We start from the raw sequence: 22,111 nt of genomic DNA, 5'->3' as shown, positions 1-22,111 counted from the left end.
ATACACACAATGGAATATTGCTCAGCTATTAAAAAGAATGCATTTGAATCAGATCTAATGAGGTGGATGAAACTGGAGCCTATTATACAGAGCAAAGTAAGTCAGAAAGAAAAACACCAATACAGTATATTCACCCACATATATGGAATTTAGAATGATAGTAATGATGACCCTATATGCCACAGAGCAAAAGAGACACAGATGTTAAGAACAGACTTTTGGACTCTGTGGGAGAGGGCGAGGGTGGAATGATTTGAGAGAATAGCATTGAAACATGAATATTATATGTGAAACTGATTGCCAGTCCAGGTTCAATATATGAGACACGGTTCTCAGTGCTGGTACATTGGGATGACCCTGAGGAATGGGATGAGGAGGAAGGTGGAAGGGAGGGTCAGGATGGGGAACACATGTACACCCATGGCTAATTCATCTGAATGTATGGCAAAAATCACTACAATATTGTAAAGTAATTAGCCTCCAATTAAAATTTTTAAAACAAGAAAAGGAAAAAAAGAGAAAATAATCTCCAGAAAGTGAGCACAGAGGAAGCATATCTCAACATAATAAAGGTCATATATAACAAAACTACACATAACATCATTCTTTACACATAACATCATTCTTAACAATGAAAAGCTGAAAGTATTTCCTCTTAAATCAGGAACAAGACAAGGATGCTAAATCTCACCACTTTGAATCAACATACTATTGGAAGTTCTAGTCAAATTGAATAAGAAAAATAAATAAAAGAAATCTCAATCAGCAAGGAAAAACTGAAACTGACAGTTTGCAAAAAACATGATACTACATGTAGAATATCTTAAAGACACCACCAGAAAACTATTAGAGCTCATTAAGAAATTCAGGAAAGTTGTAACATACAAAATTAATATAGAGAACTCTGTTGCATTCCTATACACTAACAAACAATCAAAATATGAAATTAAGGAAACAATCCTATTTATTATACCAGCAAAAAGAATTAAATATCTTGGGATAAACCTACTTAAGGAAGTAAAAATCTGCACTTGGAAAACTATAAGACACAAGTGAAAGTAACTGAAGATGACACAAACAGAAACAAAGCTATCTTGTGTTCTTGGTTTGGAAGATTTAATATACTACCCAAGGCAATCTACAGATTTAGTGCAAACCCTATCAAAATATCAGAGGCATTTTTCATAGAATTAGAGAAAATTATTTTAAAATTTATATGGAAATACAAAAAAAAAAACTTAAATACCCAAAGCAATCTTGAGAAAGAACAGAGCTGAACTCCCTGACTTCATAGCTACATTAAACAAAACAGTATCATACTGGCACAAAAACAGACAAATAGACCAAGAGAACAGATCAGAGAATCCAGAAACAAGTCAACTAACTGAACATCAATTAACCTATCACAAAGGAGACAAGAATATACCACAGGTGAAAAAAATCTTCAATAAGCAGTGCTGTAAAAACTGGACAGAATCATGTAGAACAATGTATTTAAAATATCTTCTAACATCATATACAAAAATAAAATAATATCAAGTGGATTAAAGACCAAAATGTTAACATAAAATTTCAACAGGACAAAGGCAGGACACTCTCTGACATAAGTCATAAAATAATTTTTTATCTGTTTCTAAAAGCTTTTACAGAGCAAAGCAAAACATTAGCAAAAACAAAAAACAATGTACTGAATGGAGGAAATATTTTCAGATTACATGACTGATAAGAATTATTACCAAAAATACATAAACAGCTCATAAATTTCAATATCAAAAAATAAAAATGGGCAGGAGAATTGAGCTTCCTTGGTGCTTCAAACAGTAAAGAATCTACCTGCAATGTTGGAGACCCAGGTTCGAGCCCTGGATTGGGAAGATCCTCTGCAGGAGGGCATGGCAACCCACTCCAGTATTCTTGCCTGGAGAATCCCCATGGACAGAGGAGCCTTGAAGGCTACAGTCCATGGGGCTGGAGAGTGGGACAGGACTGACCGACTAAGCACAGAAGAACTGAATAGACACTTTTCCAAACACGACATGAAAATGGCCAAAAGGCACATGAAAATGATCAATGTCACTATTATCAGGCAAATGTAAATCAAAACCACAATGAGATATTCCCTCAAAACAGTCAGAATAGATATGATAAACACATATACAACCCCACACACACACCTCTGGACAGATCAACTAAACAGAAAATTAACAAGGAAACACAACTTTCAATGATACAATATTCCAGATAGACCTAATTAATATCTATAGGACATTTCACACCAAAACAAGGAATTTCATCTTTTTCTCAAGTGGATAAGGAGCATTCTCCAGGATAGATCACATCCTGGGCTGTAAATCTAGTCTTGGTAAATTCAAAAAAATTGAAATCATCTCAAGCCTCTTTTCTGATCACAGGGCCTCTTTTCCCTGGAAAAAAACTATTACAAATACAAACATATGGAGGCTAAACAACACACTTCTGAATAACCGACAAATCACAGAAGAAATAAAAAAAAAATCTAAATATGCATAGAAATGAATGAAAATGAAACACAACAACCCAAAACCTATGAGATTCAGTAAAGGCAGTGCTAAAGGGAAGGTTCATAGCAATACAAATTTACCTCAAGAAACAAGAGAAAACCAAATAAATAACCTAACTCTACACCTAAAGAAACTACAAAAAGATGAAATGAAGAACCCCATGGTTAGTAGAAGGAAAGAAATCATAAAAATTAGGGCAGAAATAAATGAAAAAGAACCAAAGAAGACCATAGAAAAAATCAACAAGCTAAAAGCTGGTTGTTTGAGAAGATAAATAAAATAGACAAACCATTAGCCAGACTTGTCAGGAAAGAAAGGGAGAAGAATCAAACCAACCAAACTAGAAAGGAAAATGGAGAAACCACAACAGACAACACAGAAATACAAAGAATCATAAGAGACTACTATCAGAAATTATATGCCAATAAAATGAACACCTTGGAAAAAATGGACAAATTCTTAGAAAAGTATAACTTTTCAAAACTGAACCAGGAAGAAATGCAAAATCTTAACAGACACAGCACAAGCACAGAAATAGAATCAGAAATCTTCCAACAAACAAAAGCCCAGGACCAGATGGCTTCACAGGTGAATTCTACCAAAAATTTAGAGAAGAGCTAACACCTATCCTATTCAAACTCTTCCAGAAAATTGCAGAAGAAGGCAAACTCCCAAGCTCATTCTATGAGGCCACCAGCACCCAAATACCAAAACCTGACAAAGATGCCACAAAACAAGAAAACTACAGGCCAATATCACTGATGAACATAGATGCAAAAATCCTAAACAAAATTCTAGTAAACAGAATCCAACAACATATTTAAAAGAGCATACATCATAACCAAGTGGGCTTTATCCCAGGGATGCAAGGATTCTTCAGTATTCACAAATCAATCAATGTGATACACCACATTAACAAATTGAAAGATAAACATCATATGATTATCTCAATAGATGCAAAGAAAGCCTTTGACAAAATTCAACATCCATTTATGATAAAAACCCTCCAGAAAGTAGGAATAGAAGGAAAATACAACATAATAAAAGCCATACATGATAAATGTACAGTAAACATTATCCTCAATGGAGAAAAATTGAAAGCATTTCCCCTAAAGTCAGGAACAAGATAAGGATGCCCACTTTCACCACTACCATTCAACATAGTTTTGGAAGTTTTAGCCACAGCAATCAGAGAAGAAAAAGAAATAAAAGGAATCCAGATTGGAAAAGAAGAAATAAAACTCTCACTGATTGCAGATGACATGATCCTCTACACAGAAAAACCTAAAGACTCCAACAGAGAATTACTAGAGCTAATCAGTCAGTATAGTAAAGTTGCAGGATATAAAATTAACACACAGAAATCCCTTGCATTCCTATACACTAACAATGAGAAAACAGAAAGAGAAATTAGGGAAACAATTCCATTCACCATTGCAAAAAAAAATAAAAAATACTTAGGAAAAAAATCTACCTAAGAAGCAGAGTACATAATGAGAAATGCTGGGCTGGAGGAAGCACAAGCTGGAATCAAAATTGCTGGGAGAAATATCAATAACCTCAGATATGCAGATGACACCACCCTTATGGCAGAAAGTGAAGAACTAAAGAGCCTCTTGATGAAAGTGAAAGAGGAGAGCGAAAAAGTAGGCTTAAAGCTCAACATTAAGAAAACTAAGATCATGGCATCCAGTCCCATCAATTCACGGCAAATAAATGGGGAAACTGTGGAAACAGTGGCTGACTTTATTTTTCTTGGCTCCAAAATCACTGCAGATGGTGACTGCAGCCATGTAATAAAAAGATGCTTACTCCTTAGACGGAAAGTTATGACCAACCTAGATAACATGTTAAAAAGCAGAGACATTACTTTGCCAACAAAGGTGCGACTAGTCGAGGCTATTGTTTTTCCAGTGGTCATGTATAGATGTGAGAGTTGGACTATAAAGAAAACTGAGCGCCAAAGAATTGATGCTCTTGAATTGTGGTGTTGGAGAAGACTCTTGAGAGTCCCTTGGACTGCAAGGAGATCCAACCAGTCCATCCTAAAGGAGATCAGTCCTGGGTGTTCACTGGAATGACTGATGTTGAAGCTGAAACTCCAATACTTTGGGCACCTGATGTGAAGAGCTGACTCATTTGAAAAGACCTTGATGCTGGGAAAATTGAGGGCAGGAGGAGTAGGGGACGACAGAGGATGAGATGGTTGGATGGCATCACCAAATCGATGGACATGGGTTTGGGTGAACTCCGGGAGCTGGTGATGGACAGGAAGGCCTGGCATGCTGTGGTTCATGGGGCTGCAAAGAGTTGGACACGACTGAGCAACTGAACTGAACTGAACTGAAGGAATCAAAGGACCTGTATATAGAAAACTATAAAACACTGGTGAAAGAAATCATAGATGACACAAATAGATGGAAAAATATACCATGTTTATGTATTGGATGCATCGATATATTGAAAATGAGTATACTACCCAAAGCAATCTATAGATTCAATGCAATCCCTATCAAACTACCAATGGTATTTTTCACAGAACTAGAACAAATAATTTCACAATCTGTATGGAAATACAAAAAAAGCCTCAAATATCCAAAGCAATCTTGAGAAAGAATAATGGAACTGGAGGAATCAACCTGCCAGACTTAAAGACTATACTACAAAGCTACAGTCATCAAGACAGTATGGTATTGGCACAAAGACAGAAACATAGATCAATGGAAAATCGAAAGCCCAGATATAAATCCGCACACCTATGGACACCTTATCTTTGACAAAGGAGGCCAGAATATACAAAGGAGAAAAGACAATCTCTTTAACAAGTGGTGCTGGGAATACTAATCCACCACTTGTAAAAGAATGAAACTAGGACACTTTCTAATATTATACACAAAAATAAACTCAAAATGGATTAAAAATCTAAATGTAAGACCAGAAACTATAAAACTCCTTGAGGAAAACATAGGCAAAAACCTCTCTGACAAAAATCACAGCAGGATCCTCTATGAGCCACCTCCCAGAGTAATGGAAATAAAAGCAAAAATAAACAAATGGGACCTAAATAAACTTAACAGCTTTTGCAAAATGAAGGAAACTAAGCAACTTGAAAAGGCAACCTTCAGAATGGGAGAAAATAATAGCAAATGAAGCAACTGACAAACAACTAATCTCAAAAATATACAAGCAACTCCTGCAGCCCAATTTCAGAAAAATAAATGATCCAATCAAAAAACGGGCCAAAGAACTAAACAGACATTTCTCCAAAGACAACATACAGATGGCTAACAAACACATGAAAAGATGCTCAATATCACTCATTATCAGAGAAATGCAAATCAAAATCACAATGAGGTACCATCACACACCAGTCAGATTGCCTGCTATCAAAAAGTCTACAAACAATAAATGCTGGAGAGGGTGCAGAGAAAAGGGAACCCTCTTACATTGTTGGTGGAAACACAAACTAGTATAGCTACTTTAGAGAACAGTGTGGGGATTCCTTAAAAAACTGGAAACAGAACTGCCATACGACCCAGCAATCCCACTGCTGGGCATACACACTGAGGAAACAAGAATTGAAAGAGACATGTGTACCCCAATGTTAATCACAGCACTGTTTACAATAGCCAGGACACGGAAGCAACCTAGATGTCCATCTGCAGATGAATGGATAAGAAAGCTGTGGTACGTATGTACAATGGAATATTACTCAGGTATTAAAAAAATGCATGTAAATCAGTTCTAATGAGGTGGATGAAACTGGAGCCTGCTATACAGAATTAAGCAAGTAGGAAGAGAAACACCAATACAGTATATTCACCCATATATTCGGAATTTAGAATGATGGTAATCATGACCCTATATGTGAGACAGTGGAAGAGACACAGATGTTAAGAACAGACTTTTGGACTCTGTGGGAGAAGGCAAGGGTGGAATGATTTGAGAGAATATCATTGAAACATGTATATTATCATCTGTGAAATAGATCAGTCCAGGTTCAATGCATGAGACAGGGTGCTCAGGGTTGGTGCACTGGGATGACCCTGAGAGATGGGATGGGGAGGAAGGTTGGAAGGATTTCAGGATGGGGAACACATGTACACCCATGGATGATTCATGTCAATGTATGGCAATAACTACTACAATATTTTAAAGTAATTCACCTCCACTTAAAATAAATTAATTAAAGAAAAGATTAAGAGATACAAACCACTATGTATAAAATAGCTACAAATGTGTATTGTATTACAAAGGGGATATAGCTAGTAGTCCATAACGACTACAAATTGAGTGCAAACTTTAAAAATTGTAAATCACTGTACCATACACTTGTAATCTATAATACTGTACATCAGCTATACTTCAACATAAATCTTTTAAAATTGCTTTAGAAGCAGGGGAATAAGAACGTGAGGAGTCTGAAAAATCATCAGATAATAAGAGAAAGGAAAGGGAAAGAATGATTATGTCTTACTGAAAATTCAAGTTGTCTTTACAAAGTTGTTGTCTTTACAATGTTAAGTTAGTTTCTATTGTCCATTAACTAACACAACATTGTAAGGCAATTATACTTCAATAAAATTAATTTTTAAAAAGAGAAAAGAAAAATAAAGAATATTGGAATGAATGTGCAAAAATAAAGTACCATGTTAAAAAATCAAAAATAAACACACACACAAATAACAATGTTAGATAGGGTATGGAGAAAAGCAACCCTGTACACTATTGGTGGGAATGCAAGTTTCTGTAGCCACTTTGGAAAACAGTACAGACGTTCCTTAATCAAGTACACATATACCTACCATATGAACTACAATACCAATCCTGGGTATGTATTATATTCAAAAAAACCCACTAATTTTAAAAGATACATGTATCCTAATGTTCACAGCAACATCGTTTACAACTGCCAAGATGTGGTAGCAACCTAAGTATCCATCACCAAATTACTCAATAAAGAAAATGTGGTATAAATATACAATGTAATAGTACTCAGCCATAAAAAAGAAGGAATTATTGCCATTGGAAGCAACATGGATGGATTTTGAGACTATTATGCTAAGTTAAGTAAGACAGAGAAAGGCAAATATTCTATATCATACATATGTGAAATCTAAAAATTACTACAGAATATAATTTTGTGAATATAATGAAAAGGAAACAAACTCACAGATAAATAGAGAACAAACTAATGGTCACCAGAGAGAAAAGGCAAGAAGAATATACGTATAGTGAATTAAGAGGTACAAACTATTATGTGTAAAATAAGCTACAAGGATATATTGTACAACACAGTGAATACAGCCACTATTCCATAACGACCATCAAAGGAATATAACATTTAAAAATTGAATCACTATACTGCACACCTGTAAACTACATATTTTTCATCAACTGTACATCAGTAAAAAAAAAATACCAAAACAGTCTTAGGAAAAGATATTGGGAGACTGATTGGATTTTAAGATGCCTTTTCAACATGCAAGAGTCTCACTTCAGATCTAAAAACACATGCAGAATGAAAGTGAGGAGATGGAAAAAGTTATTCCATGCAAACAGAAACAACAGATGACCAGTGCAAGTTCAATGCATGAAGCAGGTCACCCAAAGCTGGAGCTCTGGAACAATCCAGAGGGCTAGGGTAGTGAGGGAGGTGGGAGGGGAAGTTCAGGATCGGGGGACACATGTATATCTGTGGCCAATTCATGTTGATATATGGCAAAAACCATCACAATGTTGTAATTATCTGCCAATCAAAATAAATTAATTTAAAAAAAGAAAGTGGGGTAGTAATATTCTTATCAGACAAGATAGACTTAAAAACAAAGTCTATAACAAAAGACAAAGAAAGGCATTTTACAATGATAAAGATTTCAGTACAAGAAGATGTTAAACTCATTAATATATAAGCACGTAATACAGGAGCACTTAAGTACATGTAATAAATATTATCAGACAGAGAGAGAAAATGACAATAATGAAATAACAGTAGAGGATTTTAAGACCCCAGTGACTTCAATGGACAAATGACCCAGAGAGAAAAACAAAAAGGCAACAGTATTCTTAAATGACACAACAGACCAGCTAGACTTAATAGATATCTATAGGACACTATATCCAGAAACAGCAGAGTACACATTCTTTTCAAGCACATGAAGACAGAAATTGACTATAGGAAGGAAAACAGAAAAAGAACAAATCTGTGGAGACACATTACAAAATAATATTTGGTCAATAATTAAACCAAAGAGGAAATTAGAAAGTATCTTTAAACAAATGAAAGTGGAAACACATCTTTCCAAAATCTATGGGATGCATCAAAACCAATTCTAAGAGGGAAGTTTATAATGAAACAGACCTTCCTCAAGAAATAAAAATCTCAAAAACTCAACCTAACCTACTACCTAAAATTAGAAAAAGAAGGAGTGGGCAGGACAAATTGACAGAGTAGCACTAAAACATGTACATTACCATATGAAAAACAGATAGCTAATGGAAACTTGCTGTATAACATAGAGAGCCCAACCTGGTTTTCTGTGACAATCTAAAGGGGTGGGATGGCAAGAGTGGGAAGGAGGTGTGCTGTGCTTAGTCGCTCAGTCATATCTGACTCTTTGCAACCCTATAGATTGTAGGTTCCTCTATAGGTGGAAGGAACCCACCAGGTTCCTCTGTCCACAGGGATTCTCCAGGCAAGAATACTGGAGTGGGCTGCCATGCCCTACACCAGGGTATCTTCCCAACCTAGGGACTGAAACCAGGTCTCCCACATTGCAGGTGGATTCTTTACCATCTGAGCCACCAAGGAAACCCCCTCAGGAGGGAGGGGGATATATGTATACTTATGCCTGATTCACATTACTATATGGCAGAAACTAATACATCATGGCAAAGCAATTATCCTCCAATTAAAAATAAAAAATAAATTTACAAAATTAGAAAAAGGATAAAAAACAAAACCCAAGTCAGAAGTAATGAAATAATAAAAATGAGAGTAGAAATAACTTATTTCTTATTAAAAAAAATCAATGAAATTCAGAACTGGATTTTTGAAAAGGCAGAAAATTTGATAAACAGCATCATCAAGAAGAGAGGATGCAAATGAACAAAATGCAAAAAGAAAGAGTAGAAATAACAATTGATAAGAGATACAAAAAAATCATAAGAGGGGGCAGTCCCAAGATGGCAGAAGAATAGGACAGAGAGATCACTGTCTCTCACACAAACTCATCAAAAGATCATTTGAATGTTGAGCAACTTCCACAAAGCAATTTCTGAATGCTGGCGGAGGACACCAAGCACCCAGAAAGGCAGCCTCCTTGAAAGGAGGTAGGACAAAATATAAAAGACAAAAACAGAGACAAAAGATTTAGGGATGGAGATACATCCTGGGGAGGGACTCATGAAGGAGGAGCAGTTTCCACGCAGTTTGTCTGTGGGGAGTTTTGGAATCTCAGAGGGGAACATAACTGGGAGAAAAAGAAAAAAAAAAAAAACAGAATATGCGACTTACCGCAACCACTAGTGGAGACGGAGAGGTGGCACAGAGGCTCACATCAGACACCAGTTACTGGGGGCTGGGCACAGAGGCATGGGCTGCATCAACAGTCCTGAGGGTAAAGACTGAGCGAGAACACCTGGAAGACAATTGGAGGGAGATAATGTGAGATAGCAACCCAAACCGTGGGATCACCAGAGAAACCAAAAAAAAGAAAAAAAAAGAGATAGAGACTTTCCAAAGAAGAGCAAGCCAGCTGCAGTATAGTGAGAGGATAACAGGCAGGAAGGCCAGGGGTCTCCAAACGGAGGAAATAGGCTGCAAGTGTCAAACATTTTTATCTCTCTTAAGCGGAAGGAGGAAACAAACTAGCGATATTTTTTTCCTCTCTATACAAATTTAAAAGGAGATTTCTCTTAAAATACTATGTTGCCATAACAAAACCTGGTTTCACCTGAAGTTAACTATTCTCAAACCTTGAGTTAACCAATGCATTTTTCTTATGGAAATGTTTGTCTTAAGCTATGATAATATACTATGCATTTACCCCAAACTCTGTCTTCAAGTCGGTTCCGCCTAATGGCTCAGAACCTACTTGACAAACCAGTATGTTATACTCAGATATTATTCCCCTAATCTATGTAAACAAAACTACTTATATGGTAATCTGCCCTTCTACAAGATTCAAGTCAATCGTTTTATGGCAAGGGATGAATCATCTGGTGCCAAGATTATCCCAAAATGCATCTTATGGATGAGGGGCTTGGTGCCATTCTGAGTTTTAAGGCATTCCTTTCTTTCATTGGAGAAGGAAATGGCAACCCACTCCAGTGTTCTTGCCTGGAGAATCCCAGGGATGGAGGAGCCTGGTCGGCTGCAGTCCATGGGGTCACGAAGAGTTAGACAGGACTAAGCAACTTCACTTTCACTTTTCACTTTCACACACTGGAGAAGGAAATGGCAACCCACTCCAGTGTTCTTGCCTGGAGAATCCCAGGGATGGGGAAGCCTGGTGGGCTGCCATCTATGGGGTCACACAGAGTCGGACATGACTGAAGTGACTTAGTAGTAGTAGTAGTAGTAGTGACTATATACAGAAAAGGCACTGGCGACCCACTCCAGTACTCTTGCCTGGAAAATTCCATGGGTGGAGGAGCCTGGTAGGCTGCAGTCCATGGGGTCGCTGAGAGTCAGACACGACTGAGTGACTTCACTTTTACTTTTCACTTTCATGCATTGGAGAAGGAAATGGCAACCCACTCCAGTGTTCTTGCCTGGAGAATCCCAGGGACGGGAGCCTCGTGGGCTGCCGTCTATGAGGTCGCACAGAGTCAGACATGACTGAAGCGACTTAGCAGCAGCAGTGCCTATATAATATCTAGCTGAAGACTAGCAGGGGGGTACTCTTTCTGCCTCCTTCTGATGTCTATGTCAGAAGCTTTCTCTATCTCCTTTATACTTTAATAAAACTTTATTACACAAAACTCTGAGCAAACAAGCCTCGTCTCTGGCCCCGGATTGAATTCCTCTCCTCCAGAGACCAAGAAATCCCAGCGTCTTTTCATCAGCAACAACCTTTCAATACAGTCCTCCCTCCTCAGAGACAGAGAGGCAGGCGTGCAACAACCAGAGACTGAAGGCAAGGGGCTGCTGCAATCTCGGCCCCAGAGACTACATCGTTCACCAAACAGCAAGCAGGCTCTCAGTTGCTAACCACATCTTCCTGGCATCCTGGATGGTTAACATCCACCAGGTGTTTCACAGCCTGAGATCAGCTCCCAAGAGGAGACACAAGGCACACCTGAGGCTGTGCTCTTGCAGTGCACCAGAAAACTAAGAAGCCAGGACCAGGGAGGTGAATAAGACATATAATCCACCTGGAAGAATGCACTCACCAAGCACCCAGTCACCTGAGTTGCTCAGACCTGGGAAGGGTACAAAACAAACAGCCCATCTGGGTCTGTGTCCTTGCAGAGCAGCCGAGAACCTGAGCAGCTTAGACATGGGAAATGTACAAAACACACAGCCCCCTTGGACAGTGCCCTTGCAGAGCAGCCTGGAGCCTGAGCAGTGTAGACCCAAGAAGCACATGCCGCCTTGGGCTGTGGCAAATCCAGTGGGGTCCATCCACTGCAAGCACACCCTACACATGCAAGTGGTATTTGTTTGCAGTGTTCCTTACTCACCACAATACACCTTTACAACTGAGCCTAAATAAGTGGTCACCTTCACCCACTTGTATCAGGGCACAAATTAGACACTGAAGAGACTTGCAAACAGAGGAAGGCAAAATAAAGAGGAGGAAACAGCTCTGGAAGTGACAGGTGCAACAGATTAAAACCCCACAGTTAATACTGACTGTGCATTTGAGGGGCACCTATAGACCTTGAGAAAGAGAAGGCAATGGCACCCTACTCCAGTACTCTTGTGTGGAAAATCCCATGGGCAGAGGAACCCGGTGGGCTGCAGTCCATGGGGTTGCTATGAGTCGGACAGGACTGAGCGATGTCACTTTCACTTTTCACTTTCATGCACTGGAGAAGGAAATGGCAACCCACTCCAGTGTTCTTGCCTGTAGAATCCCAGGGACAGGGGAGCCTGGTGGGCTGCCATCTATGGGACTGCACAGAGTCAGACATGACTGAAGCAACTCAGCAGTAGCAGCATAGACCTTAAGACCAAGTACAAGCTGGAACAAGGGACTATCTGACACTGAACTGACCCCACACTGCCCACAACAGCTCCAGAGAAATTCCTAGATATATTTTCACTATTGTCACTTTTTATTATTTTTTTAATTTAGGTCTTTATTACTCCTTTAAGTTTCACTTTTATAGCCTACTATTACCTTTCAAAAAAAGACCTTATTTAAAAAAAATTCCATATATATTTTTAATTTTTGTGATTGATTTTTTTTTATATCATAGTTTTGAGAAGCTAACCTCTATTCTAGGTTTTTAATCTTTGCTTTTGGTATTTGTTATCAATTTTGTACCTTTAAGAATGTAATCTTCAGTATCCATTTTCACTTAGGTATTTTGATTACTGGCTTGACTGTACTCTCCCCTTCTGACTCTTCCTTTTCTTCTCCAGGTCGCTGCCATCTCCTTCCTCCCTCTTCTATTCTCTACATAACACTGTGAATCTCTCCAGGTGTTCTGGGCTTGGAGAGCACTTAGGGAATTCATTACTGGCTAAATCACTCTTTCCACTTTTGACTCCCCCTTTTCCACTCCTGGTCAAATTTATCTCCCTCCTCCCTCTTCTCTTCTCTGTATAACTCTGTGAATCTCTCTGGGTGTTCCTCTCTCAATGTAACTGTTTCAATATTAAGCTAGGGGTTTTATCTTCTTTGCCGTATGTATGGAGAAGTCTTGAGGCTGCTATAAGAAAAGGACCAGAAGCCAGGAGCAGGAGTCTTAACTTCAAAACTTTAGAACAACAAAGAATTCCTGACTCCAGGGAACATTAATAGAAAAGAGCTCACCCAAAACTCTCCATACCTCCACTGAAACCAAGGTCCACCCAAGAGCCAACAAGGTCCACTGCAAGATACACCATGCTAATTCTGCCGCAAAACAGGAACACAGCCCTGAGCATTAAAAGACAGGCTCTCCAAAGCCAGGCCAAATCCATAAACACCACAAAACTCACTACTGGACACATCATTGCACTCCAGAGAGAAGAGATACAGCTCCACCAAACAGAACACAGACACAAGCTCCCCCAACCAGGAAACCTTGACAATCCATTAGTCTAATCCCACCCACAGGGAGAGGACTCCACAATTAAGAGGAACCACAAACTTCCAGCCTACAGAAAGGGCATCCCAAACACAGCAATCTAAACAAAATAAAAAGGCAGAGAAACATTCAGAAGGTGAAGGAACATGATAAAAACCCATCAAACTGGGGCAGTCCTAAGATGGCAGAGGAATAGGACAGGGAGACCACTTTCTCCCCCACAAATTCATCGAAAGAACACTTGAACGCTGAGTAAATTGCACAAAACAACTTCTGAATGCTGGCAGAGGACATCAGATGCCCAGAAAAGCAGCCCATTGTCTTCAAAAACAGGTAGGAAAAAATATAAAAGATAAAAAGAAAGACAAAAGAGGTAGGGATGGAGCTCCATAGCGGGAAGGGAGTCTTAAAAAAGAGATAAGTTTCCAAACACCAGGAAACACTCTCACTGCCAAGTCTGTGGCGAGCCTTGGAACCACAGAGGGCAACATAACCAGGAGGAAAAATAAATAAATAATTAAAACCCACAGATTATGTGCCCAACGGTAACTCCCCCAGTAGAGAAGCAGTGCAGACGCCTGCATCCGCCACTAGCAAGTGGGGGCTGGGCAGGGAGGTGCGGGCAGCATTGCTTAGAGTAAGGACTGGGCCTGAACGCCCCGAGGGCAATCTGAGGAAACTAACTTGGGAAACCAAACCAGACTGTGGGATAGTTACCACTTGAAAAGCCCTAACCTAAAACACTACCAGGCCCGCTCACAAAACAAAGGACTGAGCAGAGCTAGCTGGCTGCAGGCTGGACCATCCCCCTCCAGTGACAGGCAGGTGAGGGCAGCCAGAGCCAGAAGGGGGCAATTGCAGCACCAGAGAGGCATTATCTACCAAACTGCAATCAGGCTTCATTGCTAACCAAGACTTCTTGGGATTCTGGACGGTCAACATCCGCCTGAGATGGTGCGCAGGTTGTATACCCAGAAAACCGAGCAGCAAGGACAGGAGAGGTGATAAGCAGCAGTGAATGCACTTGCCAAACACCTGGTCACCTGAGCTTGGACCTGGGAAGGGCACAAAACGCAGAACCAACCGAGTCTGTGCCTCTGAGGACTACCTGAGTACCTGAACTTGAGTGGCTTAGACCTGCGAAGTACATACAACCCAGGGCCAGCCTCAGACAGTTCCCAGCAGAGTAACCTAGAGCCTAAGCAGTGTAGACAGGGAAAGCACACATGCCGTGAGTGGGGGCAAACCCAGTGTGGCCGCGACACTGCAAGCACATGCCAGTGTTATTTGTTTGAAGCATCCCTCCCTCACCACAGCATGACTGAACAAGTGAGCCTAAAAAAGTGTCCACCACCGCCCCCTTGTGGCAGGGCAGAAATTAGACATTGAAGAGACCAGCAAAAAGAAGAAGCTAAAACAGAGGGAACCTTCTTGGAAGTGACAGGTGCAAGAGATTAAAACCCTGTAGTTAGTACTGACTACATAGGAAGGGGCCTATAGATCTTGAGAAATATAAGCCGGATCAAGGAATTATTCGAAAATGAACTGACTGCACACTGCCCACAGCAACACCAGAAAAAGTCCTAGAAACATTTTTACTATTTTTACTATCACTCTTTAATTTTTTTTTATTTTTAAGTCCTCTATTACTCCTTTAATTTTCATTTTTATAACCTAATATTACTTTGCAAAAAAAAAGACACCCTATTTTTTAAAGTAAACTTAATATATATATATATTTTATAATTTTTGTGACTTTGATTTTTTTCTTTAATATTGAATTTTTGAAAATCCAACCTCTACTCTAGATTTTTAATCTTTGCTTTATGGTATTTGTTATCAATTTTGTACCTTTATGAACCCAATCTTCAGTACCCATTTTTACTTGGCAGCGAGATTACTGGCTTGACACCTCTCTCCCCCTTTGGACTCTCCTTTTTCTCCACCAGGTCACCTCTATGTCCTTCCTCCTCCTCTTCTTCTCTACCCAACTCTGTGAATCTCTTTGTGTGTTCCGGATGGTGGAGAACACTTAGGGAACTGATTACTGGCTGGGTCTGTCTCTCTCCTTTTGATTCCCCTCTTAATCCTCCTGGACACCTCTGTCTCCTTCCTCCCTCTTCTCTTCTCTGTGTAACTCCATGAACATCTCTGAGTGGTCCAGACTGTGCAGCGCACATAAGGAATTGATTACTGGCTAGCTCGCTCTTTTCTCTTTTGATTCGACCTCATCTCATCTTGGTCACCACTATCTCCCTCATCCTCTTCTCATCTCCATGTAACTCTGTGAACCTCTCTGGGTGTCCTTCACTGTGGAGAAACGTTTCATCTTTAACCTAGATGTTTTATCAACGGTGCTGTATAGATAAAGAACTCTTGAGGCTACTGTAAAAATAAGACTGAAAACCAGAAGAAGGAGGCTTAAGTCCAAATCCTGAGAACAACAGAGAACTCCTGACTCCAGGGAACATTAATCAACAGGGGCTCATAAAACGCCTCCATACCTACACTGAAACCAAGCACCACCCAAGGGCCAACAAGTTCCAGAGCAAGATATACCACACAAATTCTCCAGCAACACAGGAACATAGCCCTAAGCTTCAAAATACAGGCTGCCCGAAGTCACTCCAAACCCTTTGATATCTCAAAACTCACTACTGGACACATCATTGCACTCCAGAGAAAAGAAATCCAACTCCAACCACCAGAACACCGACACAGATTCGCTAACCAGGAAACCGTGACAAGCCACCCGTACAACTGCACCCACAGTGAGGGAACTCTACAATAAAGAGAACTACACAAACTGCCAGAATGCAGAAAGGCCAACTCAAACACAGCAATATAAACAAGATGAAGAGACAGAGGAATACCCAGCAGGTAAAGGAACAGGATAAATGCCCACCAAACCAAACAAAAGAGGAAGAGATAGGGAATCTACCTGATAAAGAATTCCAAATAATTTTGTGAAAATGATACAAAATATTGAAAACAAAATTATTCAGAGATAAATAGCCTGGAGACAAGGACTGAGAAGATGCAAAAAAGGTTTAACAAGGACCTAGAAGAAATAAAAAAGAGTCAATATATAATGAATAATGCAATAAATGATATCAAAAACACTCTGGAGGGAACAAATATTAGAATAAGGAAGGCAAAAGATAGGATTAGTGAGGTAGAAGATAGAATGGTTGAAATAAATGAATCAGAGAGGAAAAAAGAAAAACGAATTAAAAGAGATGAGGACAATCTCAGAGACCTCCAGGACAATGTTAAATGCTACAACATTTGAATCATAGGAGTCCCAGAAGAAGAAGACAAAAAGCAAGACCATGAGAAAATACTTGAGGAGATAATAGCTGAAAACATCCCTAAAATGGGGAAGGAAATAGTCACCCAAGTCCAAGAAACCCAGAGAGTCCCAAACAGGATAAACCCAAGGCGAAACACCCCAACACACATATTAATCAAATTAACAAAGGTCAAACACAAAGAACAAATAGTAAAAGCATCAAGGGAAAAACAACAAATAACACACAAGGGGATTCCCATAAGGATAACAGCTGATCTTTCAATAGAAACTCTTCAGGCCAGGAGGGAATGACAGGACATACTTAAAGTGATGAAAGAAAATAACCTACATCCCAGACTACTGTACCCAGCAAGGATCTCACTCAAATATGAAGGAGAAATCAAAAGCTTTACAGACAAGCAAAAGCTGAGAGAATTCAGCACCATCAAACCAGCTCTCCAACAAATGCTAAAGGATCTTCTCTAGACAGGAAACACAAAAATGGAGTATAAACAAGAACCCAAAACAATAAAGTAAATGGCAATGGGATCATACTTATCAATAATTACCTTAGACATAAATGGGTTAATGTCCCAACCAAATGACAAAGACTGGCTGAATGGATACAGAAACAAGACCCCTATATATGTTGTCTACAAGACACCCACCTCATAATAAGGGAAACATACAGACTGAAAGTGAAGGGCTGGAAAAAGATTTTCCATGCAAATAGAGACCAAAAGAAAGCAGGAGTAGCAATACTCATATCAGATAAAATAGACTTTAAAACAAAGGCTGTGAAGAGAGACAAAGAAGGACACTACATAATGATCAAGGGATCAATCCAAGAAGAAGATATAACAATTATAAATATATATGCACCCAACATAGGAGCACCACAATATGTAAGACAAATGCTAACAAGTATGAAAGGGGAATTTAACAATAACACAATAATAGTGGGAGACTTTAATACCCCACTCACACCTATGGATAGATCAATGAAACAGAAAATTAACATGGAAACACAAACTTTAAATGATACAATAGACCAGGTAGACCTAATTGATATCTATAGGACATTTCACCTTGAAACAATGAATTTCACCTTTTTCTCAAGCACACATGGAACCTTCTCCAGGATAGATACTGGGCCATAAATTTAGCCTTGGTAAATCCAAAAAAATTGAAATCATTCCAAGCATCTTTTCTGACCACAATGCAGTAAGATTAGATCTCAATTACAGGAGAAAAATTATTAAAAATTCCAACATATGGAGGCTAAATGACACACTGCTGAATAATCAACAAATCACAGAAGAAATCAAAAAAGAAATCAAAATATGCATAGAAATGAATAAAAATGAAAACACAACAACCCAAAACCTGTGTGACACTGTAAAACAGTGCTAAGGGGAAGGTTCATAGCAATACAGGCATACCTCAAGAAACAAGAAAAAAGTCAAATAAATAACCTAACTCTACATCAAAAGCAACTAGAAAAGGAAGAAATGAAGAACCCCAAGATTAGTAGAAGGAAAGAAATCTTAAAAATAGGACAGAAATAAATGTAAAAGAAACAAAAGAGACCATAGCAAAAATCAACAAAGCCAAAAGCTGGTTCTTTGAGAGGATAAATAAAATTGAAAAATCATTACCCACGCTCATCAAGAAACAAAGGGAGAAAAATCAAATCAATAAAATTAGACATGAAATTGGAGAAATCACAACAGACAACACACAAATACAAAGGATCATAAAAGACTACTATCAGCAATTTAATGCGTATAAAACAGACAACTTGGAAGAAATGGACAAATTCTTAGAAAAGTACAACTTTATAAAACTGAACCAGGAAGAAACAGAAAATCTTAACAGACCCATCACAAGCACAGAAATTGAAACTGTAATCAGAAACCTTCCAGCAAACAAATGCCCAAGTCCAGATGGCTTCACAGCTGAATTCTACCAAAAATTTAGAGAAGAGCTAACACCTATCCTACTCAAACTCTTCCAGAAAATTGCAGAGGAAGGTAAACTTCCAAAGGCATTCTATGAGACCACCATCACCCTAATACCAAAACTTGAAAAAGATGCCACAGAACAAGAAAACTACAGGCCAATATCACTGATGAACATAGATGCAAAAATCCTTAACAAAATTCTAGCAATCAAAATCCAACAGCACATTAAAAAGATCATACATCATGACCAAGTGGGCTTTATCCCAGGGATGCAAGTATTCTTCAATATCCACAAATCAATCAATGAAATGCACCACATTAACAAATTGAAAAATAAAAACCATATGATTATCTCAATAGATGCAGAGAAAGCCTTTGACAAAATTCAACATTCATTTATGATAAAAACTCTCCAGAAAGCAGGAATAGAGGAAAATACCTCAGCATAATAAAAGCTATATGTGACAAACCAACCACAAATATTATCCTCAATGGTGAAAAATTGAAAGCATTTCCCTTAAAGTCAGGAACAAGACAAGGGCGCCCACTTTCACCACTACTATTCAACATAGTTTTGGAAGTTTTGGACACAGCAATCAGAGCAGAAAAAGAAATAAAAGGAATCCAAATTGGAAAAGAAGAAGTAAAACTCTGTTTGCAGATGACTTGATCCTCTACATAGAAAACCCTAAGAACTCCACCAGAAAATTACTAGAGCTAATCAAAGAATATAGTAAAGTTGCAGGACATAAAATCAACACACAGAAATCCCTTGCATTCCTATAAACTAATAATGAGAAAATAGAGAACTTAAGGAAACAATTCCATTCACCATTGCAACGAAAAGAATAAAATACTTAGGAATATATCTACCTAAACAAACAAAAGACCTATATATAGAAAACTATAAAACACTGGTGAAAGAAATCAAAGAGGACGCAAATAAATGGAGAAATATACCATGTTCATGGATTGGAAGAATCAATATAGTGAAAATGAGTATACTACCCAAAGCAAACTGTAGATTCAATACAATTCCTATCAAGCCACCAACGGTATTTTTCACAGAGCTAGAACAAATAATTTCACAATTTGTATGGAAATACAAAAACCTCAAATAGCCAAAGCAATATTGACAAAGAAAAATGGAACTAGAAGAATCAACTTGCTTGACTTCAGGCTCTACAACAAAGCCATAGTCATCAAAAGAGTATGGTACTGGCACAAAGACAGAAATATAGATCAATAGAACAAAATAGAAAGCCCAGAGATAAATCCATGCACCTATGGACACCTTATCTTTAACAAAGGAGGCAATAATATACAAAGGAGAAAAGACAATCTCTTTAACAAGTGGTGTTGGGAAAACTGGTCAACCACTTGTAAAAGAATGACACTAGAACGCTTTCTAATACCATACACAAAAATAAACTCAAAATGGATTAAAGATCTAAACGTAAGACCAGAAACTATAAAACTCCTAGAGGAGAACACAGGCAAAACACACTCTGACATAAATTACAGCAGGACCCTCTATGACCCACCTCCCAGAATATTGGAAATAAAAGCAAAAATAAACAAATGAGACCTAATTAAAATTAAAACCTTCTGCACAAAAAAGGAAACCATAAGCAAGGTGAAAACACAGCCTTCAGAATGAGAGAAAATAATAGCAAATGAAGCAACTGACAAACAACTAATCTCAAAAATACACAAGCAACTCCTACAACTCAATTCCAGAAAAACAAACGACCCAATCAAAAAATGGGCCAAAGATTTAAACAGACATTTCTCCAAAGACATACAGATGTCTAGCAAACACATGAAAAGATGTTCAACATCACTCATTTTCAGAGAAACGCAAATCAAAACCACAATGAGGTGCCAATTCATGCCAGTCAGAATGGCTGCGATCCAAAAGTCTACAAGCAATAAATGATGGAGAGGGTGCGGAGAAAAGGGAACCCTCTTACACTGTTGGTGGGAATGCAAACTAGTACAGCCACTATGGAGAACAGTGTGGAGATTCCTTAAAAAACTGGAAATAGAACTGCCATATGACCCAGCAACCCCACTGCTGGGCATACACACCCAGGAAACCAGAATTGAAAGAAACATGTGTACCCCAATGTTCATTGCAGCACTGTTTATAATAGCCAGGACATGGAAGCAACCTAGATGTCCATCAGCAGACAAATGGATAGGCTGTGGTACATACACACAATGGAGTATTACTCAGCCATTGAAAAGAATACGTTTGAATCAGTTCTAAGGTGGTGGATGAAATTGGAGCCTATTATACAGAGTGAAGTAAGCCAGAAAGACAAACACCAATACAGTATACTAACACATATATATGGACTTTAGAAAGATGGTAATGAGAACCCTGTATGCGAGACAGCAAAAAAGACACTGATATATAGAACAGTCTTTTGGACTCTGTGGGAGAGGGCAAGGGTGGGATGATTTGGAAGAATGGCATTGAAATATGTATATCATATGTGAAACGAATTGCCAATCCAGGTTCGATGCATGATACAGGATGCTCAGGCCTGGTGCACTGGGATGACCCACAGGGATGGTATGGAGAGGGAGGTGGGAGGGGGGTTCAGGATGGGGAACACGTGTATACTTATTACAGATTCATGTTGATGTATGGCAAAACCAATACAATGTTTTAAAGTAATTAGCCTTCAATTAAAATAAATAAATTTATATTTAAAAAACCCCACCAAACCAAATCAAAGAGGAGGAGATAGGGAGTCTACCTGAAAAAGAATTCAGAATAATTACAGTAAAGATGATCAAAAATCTTGAAAACAAAACAGATTTACAGATAAGTAGACTAGACACAAGTATTGAGAAGATGCAATAAATATTTAATAAGGACCTAGAAGAAATAAAGAAGAGTCAATCAATAATGAACAATGCAATAACTGAGATTAAAGATTAAACTCTGGAGGGAACCAACAGTAGAATAATTGAGGCAGAAGATAGGATAAGTGAGGTGGAAAATAGAATGGTGGAAATAATGAACAAGAGAGGAAAAAAGAATTAAAAGAAATGAGGAC

The 22,111-nt window shown here is 38.5% G+C and overlaps 1 protein-coding gene across 7 annotated transcripts in view; it reads right to left on the bottom strand.

Moving 5' to 3' along the window:
* The window catches only part of LOC147340723 (uncharacterized), a 467,968-nt gene that overhangs the window by 432,129 nt on the left and 13,728 nt on the right, over positions 1-22,111 (bottom strand). For all 7 annotated transcript variants that reach the window (XM_086386242.1, XM_086386239.1, XM_086386241.1 and 4 more), the window contains exon 5: positions 10,057-10,180. The gene's annotated coding sequence lies outside the window, so the exon portion shown is untranslated. The remainder of the gene's footprint in view (positions 1-10,056; positions 10,181-22,111) is intronic.

This window comes from Bos grunniens, chromosome X (assembly GCF_055505025.1).
Source record: "Bos grunniens cultivar Pamir isolate PY7600 chromosome X, Bosgru_T2T1.0, whole genome shotgun sequence".
NCBI lineage: Eukaryota > Metazoa > Chordata > Mammalia > Artiodactyla > Bovidae > Bos > Bos grunniens.
Note: the sequence above shows the minus strand (reverse complement) of the source record. Positions and strands in the feature narration are given on the sequence as shown.